Here is a 9,200-nt window from a genome sequence, read left to right on the forward strand (position 1 = left end):
TGGGGCTCGATTCCAGGACCCCAGGATCATGACCTGAGCCGAAGGCAGACGCTTAACGACTGAGCCACCCAGGCACCCCTTGCCTCTGATTTCTGATCTTTGCAGATGTTCTGGGAAAAGGGAGGATGTGCCAACTCAGCAAGCTCCCGTATAGCTAATTACGCAGAGGACTGTGTGTTAGAAAACAGCGACACTGGCATTACAAGGCAGGCAGAGAACCCCAGCCTTGACGGGGTCTCAGAGATGCTGATTTGTAGCCTTATAATCAGAGGACTTGTGTCATCCTAATAGAGACTCATGCTCATGTACAGCTTCATGGCACAACTCCTTAGAAAAAGTCTGTACGTTTCTTTTAAAATTAACATTCACCTTACCCTGCGACCAAACCTTTCCATCCCTGTTTTTACTCGCGAGAACTGAAAACATGTTTACACAAAGATGTGTACACAAATGTTCTCCACAGTTTTATTCATGATGGTCCCAAACTGGGAACAACTTAAAAGTCCAGCAACAGGAGAATGAGGGTTTTTTTTTTTTTTAAGAAGTGATATATTGAGACAATGGAATACCACTCAGCAATGAAAACGAATGGACTACTAACAAATAATCTGATTAAGAAATGGGCAAAGCAACCAAGAAGACATTTTCCCAAAGAAGACAGGTGAATGGCCAACTGGTACCTGAAAAGATGCTCAGTATCCCTATCACCAGGGAAACAGGAATCAAAACCACCATGAGAGGGCGCCTGGGTGGCTCAGTTGGTTAAGCGACTGCCTTTGGCTCAGGTCATGATCCTGGAGTCCCTGGATCGAGTCCCGCATCGGGCTTCCTGCTCAGCAGGGAGTCTGCTTCTCCCTCTGACCCTCCCCCCTCTCATGTGCTCTCTCTCTCAAATAAATAAATAAAATCTTTAAAAAAAAAAAAAAACCACCATGAGATATGCCCTCACGCCCATCCGAATGGCCACCATCAGAAGAACAAGAGATAACAAGTGTTGGCGAGCGTGTGGAGAAAAGGGAAACCTCTTGCACTGTGGTTGGGAATGCAAACTGGTGTAGCCACTGTGGAAAACAGGATGGAGGTTCCTCAAAAAGTTAGAAATAGAAATACCATATGATCCAGCAATTCCACTTCTGGGTCTATATGCAAAGGAGATGAGAAGAGGATCTGGTGAGACTGGGTGAGATTGGGCACGTTCAGCGTGGTATGGCCACAGACATAAAACAGGACCTTCAAAAGGTATCCACACTCCCATGTTCGCTGCAGCGTTATTCATAATAGCCAAGACACAGAAGCAACCCAAGGGTCCATCAGCAGATGAACGGATAAAGAAGATGTGGCATATATATTACATTCAATGGACTATTATTCAGCCACGAGAATGAAGGAAATCCCACCATTTGTATGACAACACCGATAAACCATGAGGGCACTAAGTGAACTAAGTCAGAGAAAGACAAATGCTGCTGATGTCACATATGTGGAATCTAAAAAAGCCGAACTCATAGAAACACAGACTCAAAAGGCAGTTATGAGGGACTGTGGGAAAGGGGAGATGTTGGTCAAGATTATAAACGTCTAGCTCTGTGATGAATACGTTCTGGGTATCTAATGTACAGCATGGGGATTTGAGTTCCTGATACTGTATTATATACCTGACACCTGCTGAGAGTAAATCGTCGATGTCCTCACCACGAAAAAGAAATGGTAGGTAGTTATGTGACGCGATGCAGTTGTTACCTGATGATACGGTCTATTACGGTTTGCAATACGTAACTGTGTCAAATCAACACGTTCTGCATTTTTTTTTTTAAGTAGGCTCCACCATTGCGGGGCTTGAACTCACCACCCTGAGATCAAGACCCCAGCCGAGATCAAAAGTCGGATGCTCAACCGACTGAGCCACCCGGGCACCCCAACACATCATGGGTCTTACATGTATACAATGTTAAATGTCAACTGTATCTCAATAAAGCTGGGGAAGAAAGGAATGAGCTACTGATAAACAAAACATGGATGGATCCCAAAGACCTTTTGCTGAAAGAGGCCAGGCCCCAAAAGTACACAGTGTATGACTTCCATTATGGGGATTCCTAGAGGAATAAACTAATCTAAGGTCTAAAAATCAGGACACGGGTTTTCCAGCCGAAGCCGGGGCCCTGGAGAAAAGGCAGCTGGGGCCAGAAACACCTGCTTCTCCCTTCCTCCCCTCCCCGCACCCGATCACTACCAGAGGCTCCCCCGCTCAGACCACTCACACAGGAGCCTGGAAATCAGCCATTGGTACCAACAACGTCACGGAGAGCCTGCCTTGCTCCTCAGCTCAGGTTGCCAGACTTAGTGACTAAAGCCACAGGATGTATAATTGAATTTGAATCTCAGATGAACAATTTTTTTGGGGGGGGAGGGTTAGTATGTCTCATGCAATATTTGGCACCTACTTACCCTAAAAAAAAATCATTCGTTATCTGAAATTCAAATGTAGCTGTGCATCCTGTATTGTACCCTGAATTTTCTGGGTTACGCACGACAGAAATCCAACACAAACTAGTTAGGCAGAAGAACAGCTCATTCGCTGATGGTGTCAAACCTTGGAAAGGATGGGCCTCTGGGCTGGGAGCAGGAAGCCTCCCTCGGTCCCTGGTCGGTCCGTCTCAGCACCGGGCTGTGCTCTCTCACGTGGCTTTGCTCCGGGTCCCCGGCCCTGCACCAGCGGGCAGCCATCCACGGGGCGGGGTCCTGGGTCACAGCCTCACAGCCGGCCTGGGGCGGAGGCGGCTGCAGGCACCCGGAGCTATGGCCTCGGAACGCGGTAGGAGCCTCCAGGAGATTCGGAGGCACGTGGAGCCCGTGGGAACAAGGTCCTGGATGAAGAGGCGCCTCTCTTTCCAGAGCAGGAGCAGGATTCTGGGCAGAAATCAGCTCACCAGTACCCATCACCACGCCAGCCTCTCTGAACCGAGCTGGCGTGAGTTCTCATGCGTTTTGATCAAACTACGCCAAGAGCTTGCAAGAGCTCACTGAGCCCGTGGAGGACGATGACATCACCAGGACAGGTGCACCGGCTGGGTCAGCCGTCCCCAGGTGCATGCCCAACCCGTCTGGCAACCCCTGACCCCTCCTTCCCGAGGTAGCTGCCTTCCTACTCCCTTCCCTCGACAAACTGTGATCAGCATCCAAGACAGGGCAATTAAGTGGTAAAAATTAGGATGTGGGCATCAGCTGTCCCTTTTAAAGACGTAACAAGGAGCCTTTCACGTTTTGTAAAAAAAAAAAAAAGAAAGAAAAGAAAATCGCTATTATATTAATATGCCTAACCTGATTATGGTTTCTTCAAATGTTTTTTTTTTCACTTAAGATATTAACGCAGACATTTTAAACCGTATCTTTGTGTAACTCCAACATTAACGAATTATCAGACACTAATTGTTCTGGGTTCTAGCCACTTCTTTAAACAGACAAAGTTTTCCATTTGCAGAATTTAAAGCATCCCAGAGCAATTTGTATTCCTTAATAGCTACAAATGTGTTAGCTTGACTTGGAACCAGCAAAACCTGGGAAGCTATTATGTAAATATAGATAATGTCTCTCCAATGATGGTAATTAATACAGATCTCCAGAAAGGCATTCTCTTTATGATTAGGTCTATCGTGGCGATGCCTGAAAGCCTGTGGGTGGCACAAAGAACCCCCAGAACATTTCCCTCGTTCCTTGGTGGTTTCTTCAGAGTCTGAGAAAGCCTTTTCCTCCTCCAAAGCCCAGACACTAGCCAGGAGTAGAGAGGCCCTCTCGCCGGCTCCACCTCCTCCTGCCTCCCTCCACCGCTCAAGACATCAAAATAGGCTGCTGTGTCTGATGTTGCGTCATCTAAGTTGTATTAAAATCAGTGCTGTTAAAAGTTGTGTTTACTCTTAATCAGGGCACAGAGTTGCCGGTTTCAGGTTTCTCTAGACAATGAGGTTCTATTTCCCATTGCAGCAAAGGCCATCGTGATGAGCTGGTCTAATGCTTGCTTTTTCCTTTTTGGAAACTGAGGCCCAAAGAAAGGAAGTGATTCATGGGTGCAGAGAAGCAGTACATTATGGAAGGGGACCTGGGAACCGCCCCACACACCAAATATGGACTGGTCTTTATAGTATCTACTGACTTTAGATCAATGAAACTAACATTTTTTGGGGGGTTGTATATTGGGCTTCAGTTACTGGGCAAGGGATGTGGAGGATACAGTGATGGGTAAGAAGTGGTCGTGGCCTTCAAGAAGCTTTCAATACAGTATGAGAATTAGATATGAAATTAGCAACAGTATAAGACAGAAGGGGAAAAAAAACATAGTGCTATTTTTAAATGCCTTGTCCTCCTTGCCACAGGGCCTTTGCATATGATGTTTGCTCTGCCTGGTTCACGCTGCCCTTCCTCCTCATCCTCCTGGTCTGTCATCACTTCCCTTCCCCTGGGAGAGGTCAGAGTTCCTCTCATGCAGTCATTATACATTCAATTCCTTACCCAGACTGAAAGCTCCTTGAAGCCTCAGCTACATCTTTATTGCTCACCTTTGTACTCATCCACATACGAGTGTAAACTAGCATATTCTATGTATTTTAAAACTATAAAAGATGCCTTGGGTTTACATGTAAACAGAAGCCTCAAAACAACAGAAGGTCTGGAAGCACAGGGACTTTTCCTTCTTCGGCTTTCTTATGGTGTAACGGACACAAATCATGTATATTTAGGGTGCTCAATGTTACGGCTTGATATGCATATACAGTGTGAAATGATTGCCACAATCAAGCTCATTAACATTTATTACTTCACAAGTTTCCTTTGTATGTGCGTGTGTGGGGAGAGCACCTAAAATCCACTCTCTTAGCAAATGTAAAGTATACAATTCTGTATTATTACCTATAGTCACTAGGCTGTGTATTAGATACCCCAGAACTTACTCATCTCGTATCTGAAAGTTTGCCTGATGACTAACCTCTCCACTCCGCACCACCCCTGAGTCCTGGGGACTTCGTTCCTCCAATACCTATGTGTGTATTTGCACAGGCTGGGTGCTGGGGACCCAGGTGAGAGCAACACGAGACAGAGCCCCTGCCTTCATGGGGCTTCCGATCCAGAATTATAATGCAGGCCATAGGGAGGGTCTTTCATATGTAGATGGATAGGAGCTTTGCCCCATGAGGGCTTGACAGAACGTGCTGGAAGGGGTTACAGAATTTGGGAAGGCCTTTGCACCTCTTGGGTGAGTGTTGGTGCATGACACAGAAAATGCTCCTGACAGTTCATCTTCACGTGTGCACTCATCTGTCTGCTCATCCCAGATGAAAGAGAAGGTGTATTTATCAGATTTGGACGTGAGAACGCAAAGAGATGGCTCTTACACCGGATGATAGAATTAAGATTTGAAAAATACTCAATAGGTTGAAAGGACGGTTGGAGAACGACTAGAGTAAATCAAATGCGGGTGAATGCTAAGAATTAGGTTATTACCCTTTCCTCCCCAATCCCCACAAATACAGGACAAAGGAGACCTAGCTTAAGAGAAATTTGTATGAAGAATCCTGGGAGGTTTAGGTACCTCCAGGCCAGCAAAGTGAATGCAACCCACTGGCCATATTAAATAAGGTATTAGGGCCACATGCAGGGAGGGGACAAACCTGCGGGAGAGGCAGTTATTCTTGACTTACAAATCATACTATTGCTGAGTCCCCCCACCTTCCCCATTCTCATCGCCCCTCCCACTCCAGAGGCATCTTGCTGACACTCCGACAATATCAGGGTGTTGAGAGATCCTGGGATACAGCCTGGTGGAGGGGGAGCAGTCTTGCTCCTTGGCTGTCCTCTTGAATCTCAGTTCCACTACTGTTTAGCTGAGTGACACTGGTTAAAGAAGATCACCTTTCTGAGCCCCGTTCCACGGCCTGTGAGGTGGGGCTGACAGTGTGTGAGGATTCAAGGAGGTGCTCTCCACAGAGTATCAAATAGCCTCCAAGCACCCTGAGGCCCCTTCCAATAATTTCTAAGACTGGGTGTGATTTTATTTCTTCTTTCCTTTAAATCTAGATTTGATGAATGCTTCAAACATTCCACACAGTGAAAGCGAGGGTCTTGTTACCAACCCCAATTAAGTATTACAAAAGCCCCATAAATCTTGGTGTGAATATGTTATAGGGAAGTGAAAGTGGGAATCGTACGGCCATTGTTCTAAAGAATACGGCAATCATTCTCCTAAAGTCCTCCTGTAATTTTTTTGTCTGCTTAGCAGTTTGTGTCTATCGATAATTGGCCCGTTATCGATTCCTAAGCCCAAATAACACAGCTAATGGCTCCCATTTTTCCAGTCAGCATGAAATCAAGAGGCCAGAGTGCGCTGAAAGATGGCTCTTTGCCTTGTTATTTGGGGGCACGTTCATCCAAAGCGCGAATGACCTACAAAATCTGGGTGTCTCGGGCTTTTGAGAATGGGATTGAGTATCGATTTCTGTACTATTCTCTTCGTGTTTAATTACACAAGCGTGAGCTGACAAGCCCATCTGACTCATTAACAAGCTAAGCGGCTTCCCCTGCGAGCACCGCACACCTGCCATGGCTCTGTGCGGAGGGGAGCCCGGGGCTTCGGGGCGGTTGGGACTGGAATTTATAGCTCACGTTCCATTCTCTGTGGAAGACCAACTCCGTTCGAATCCTTAGTAAATAACCCTTGTTCCAGAGGATCAGGCAGGAGGAATATGGGATGGTTAGTTTTATGGGGCAGCTGGGCTGGCTGTGGGGTGCCCAGATCGAACACCGCCTCTGGGGTGTGTCTGTGAGGGTGTTTTGGGAGGACATTAGCATCTGAATCCGGAGACTCAGGAGACTGCCTTCCCCAGTGTGGGTGGGCATCCTCTAGTCCCTGGAGGGTCTGAGGAGAAACAAAAGGTCGAGGAAGGAAAAATTTGCCTCCTTCCTGTCTCACTGATGGAGCGGGGACTCAGCTCCTGCCTCCTTCCAGGATTTACAGCGTCGGCTTCCCTGGTTCTCACACCTTTGGACTTGGACTGGCTGACACCACCAACTTTCCTGGGGCTCCGGCTTGTGGAGGGCAGCTCATGGGGCCATAACTGCATGAGCCAATTTCTCACACTAAATCTCCACCCACCCCTACACACCTCCTACTGGTTGCGTTTCTCTGGAGAGCCCTAATACGCTACATTCCTTCCAGTGGCGCCCTCGCTCCCCTTATTTATCAGTGCACCTGTCTGGCTGATCACTGCCCACCCCACTTCGGCTCTGGAAACCCTTGGGAGAAATGGGGGAGTGGGCGGGAGCTAAGGGGGGACAAAGGTGAGAAGAGAATGGGATCAAAAGTGTGTGTGTGTGTGTGTGTGTGTTTGGTGGGAGGAGTCCACGCCCCTCTGAGGACCTGGGGCTTACTTAGCCTTGAGACTTGCTTTGGCCAACGGAATATGGGACCAGTCTTCACGTGAGCTCGTGGGGTTTAGCTTGGCCTCTTCATGTCTCAACTTTTGCCCTGAGAAGAGCATGTCCCAGAAAGCCACTGACCCTTCAAGAATCAAAGGTGCCTGGCTTCAGTCAGAAGAGCATGGGACTCTTGATCTTGGGGTCATGAGTTTGAGCCCACGATGGGTGTAGAGATCACTAAAAAAATTAAATAAACTTAAAGAAAAAAAGCATAAAAGTCCCATCAGGGAGATGGGAACCAGCGCACGGCCAGAAGAGAGCCTCGCCTTGCTCGCCTGCTGATGCACGAGTGAGCAATAACCACCTGGTGTAAGTCCCCAGAGTATGGGACTGGCCACCAACCCGCATTGCTGTGGCCGAGCCTGCTTGCCCCAGGAGCTGCCCCAGGCGCTGGGGGTCAGGAAGGGGGGGGGGGGGAGGAAATGCGATGGGATCTGCCACGAGCTTTGTCTGACATTCAGATGGTGGCTTGCTGCTGAACACCTCCCCTCAGTCCCCCAGACTGATTTCCCTGATAGGTAAAGACACCTCAGTGACAAGTCCTGGGTGCTCAAGGGGCCATGGGTGAGCCAGCAATTGCAGTGTTGTTTGTAAAGAAGAAAACTGGATACAACCTAAATGTCCATCCAGAGAAGAAAGGATAAAATCCATGCAGTGTATTGAAATTCAGTGGCATACAAAAAACCCACGGCAAGCTGAACGGGCTGGAACCACACATAAGCACTGGGATGCATTTCACAAACAACACGGTGCTGAGAAAGCAAGCTGCGGAATGAGGCGGCGAATGATAATATTTATATAAAGATTAAACCCCTAAACAATACCACATATTGCTTATGGATGCATAAATATGTATGAAAAGTACAGACACATCCACGTGGAGGAGAAATGGCAAGCTGACAGAAGAATCTTGGGAGCGAACAGGAAAGGGAGGGAGGCAGGTACTCGGGAGGCCTCAGCCGAGGGGGACACACCCCACTCCTTCCAGAAGAGCAAGTCTGAACAAACGTGACACGGGGCTGAGACCCTTCAAGCTGTGCGGGGGGCACATAGGCATTCCTCATCTTGTGATCTTTTTGTGTGTGTGTTGGAAAGATTTCAGATCAGACTGCTTTCCAGAAAGAAACATCCACGGTGTGTGCTGTGTGTACACGAGGGAGGATAAGGGGTGGGGTGGCAGCTGGGTGGGTGAGGGAGGTCACAGGGGAGTCTGTGGCGGGTTGGAGGGAGCTGACATCCCGGACGTTCGATGGGGGTGCGCTGGGATCAGCACCATGGGTGAGGGAGCTGATGTGTGGCCTTGGCTGGCCCCCCCCAGAGCTGTAGGGCTGTGCTGGCCCTCCGAGTTGTCACCAGCTGGGCCAACGTGGGCCTTATTCACCAGTGTTGATGGGTCACTGAGCATGGGCCACCCGGGAAGGGTCTGAGCTCAGCTGAAGCTGACCCTGAGGGGCGACAGCATAGGCCGCAATCAGGACAGGTCCCCGTTCAGGGGGTCTGGTTGGCCCCACAGATTACCTGCCATCTTAGGTCATTTGGGGCAAATCCATGAAGGACTCGGGAATCTGGACTTGGTGCTCTTCCTAGGTGTCCTTCTTTAGCACACATGACTGAGACGCCTAGAATTTTAAATAACATTAAAAAAATGTTTAATTTGGAAAAACTTCTAACTTACAGAAAAGTTGTAAAAACCGGACAATGAACACCCTCATGCATTTGCCCCTCACCTGGATCCGTCA

Source organism: Leptonychotes weddellii, chromosome 16, assembly GCF_054177405.1.
Source record: "Leptonychotes weddellii isolate Sample4059 chromosome 16, ASM5417740v2, whole genome shotgun sequence".
NCBI classification, from domain to species: Eukaryota; Metazoa; Chordata; class Mammalia; order Carnivora; family Phocidae; genus Leptonychotes; species Leptonychotes weddellii.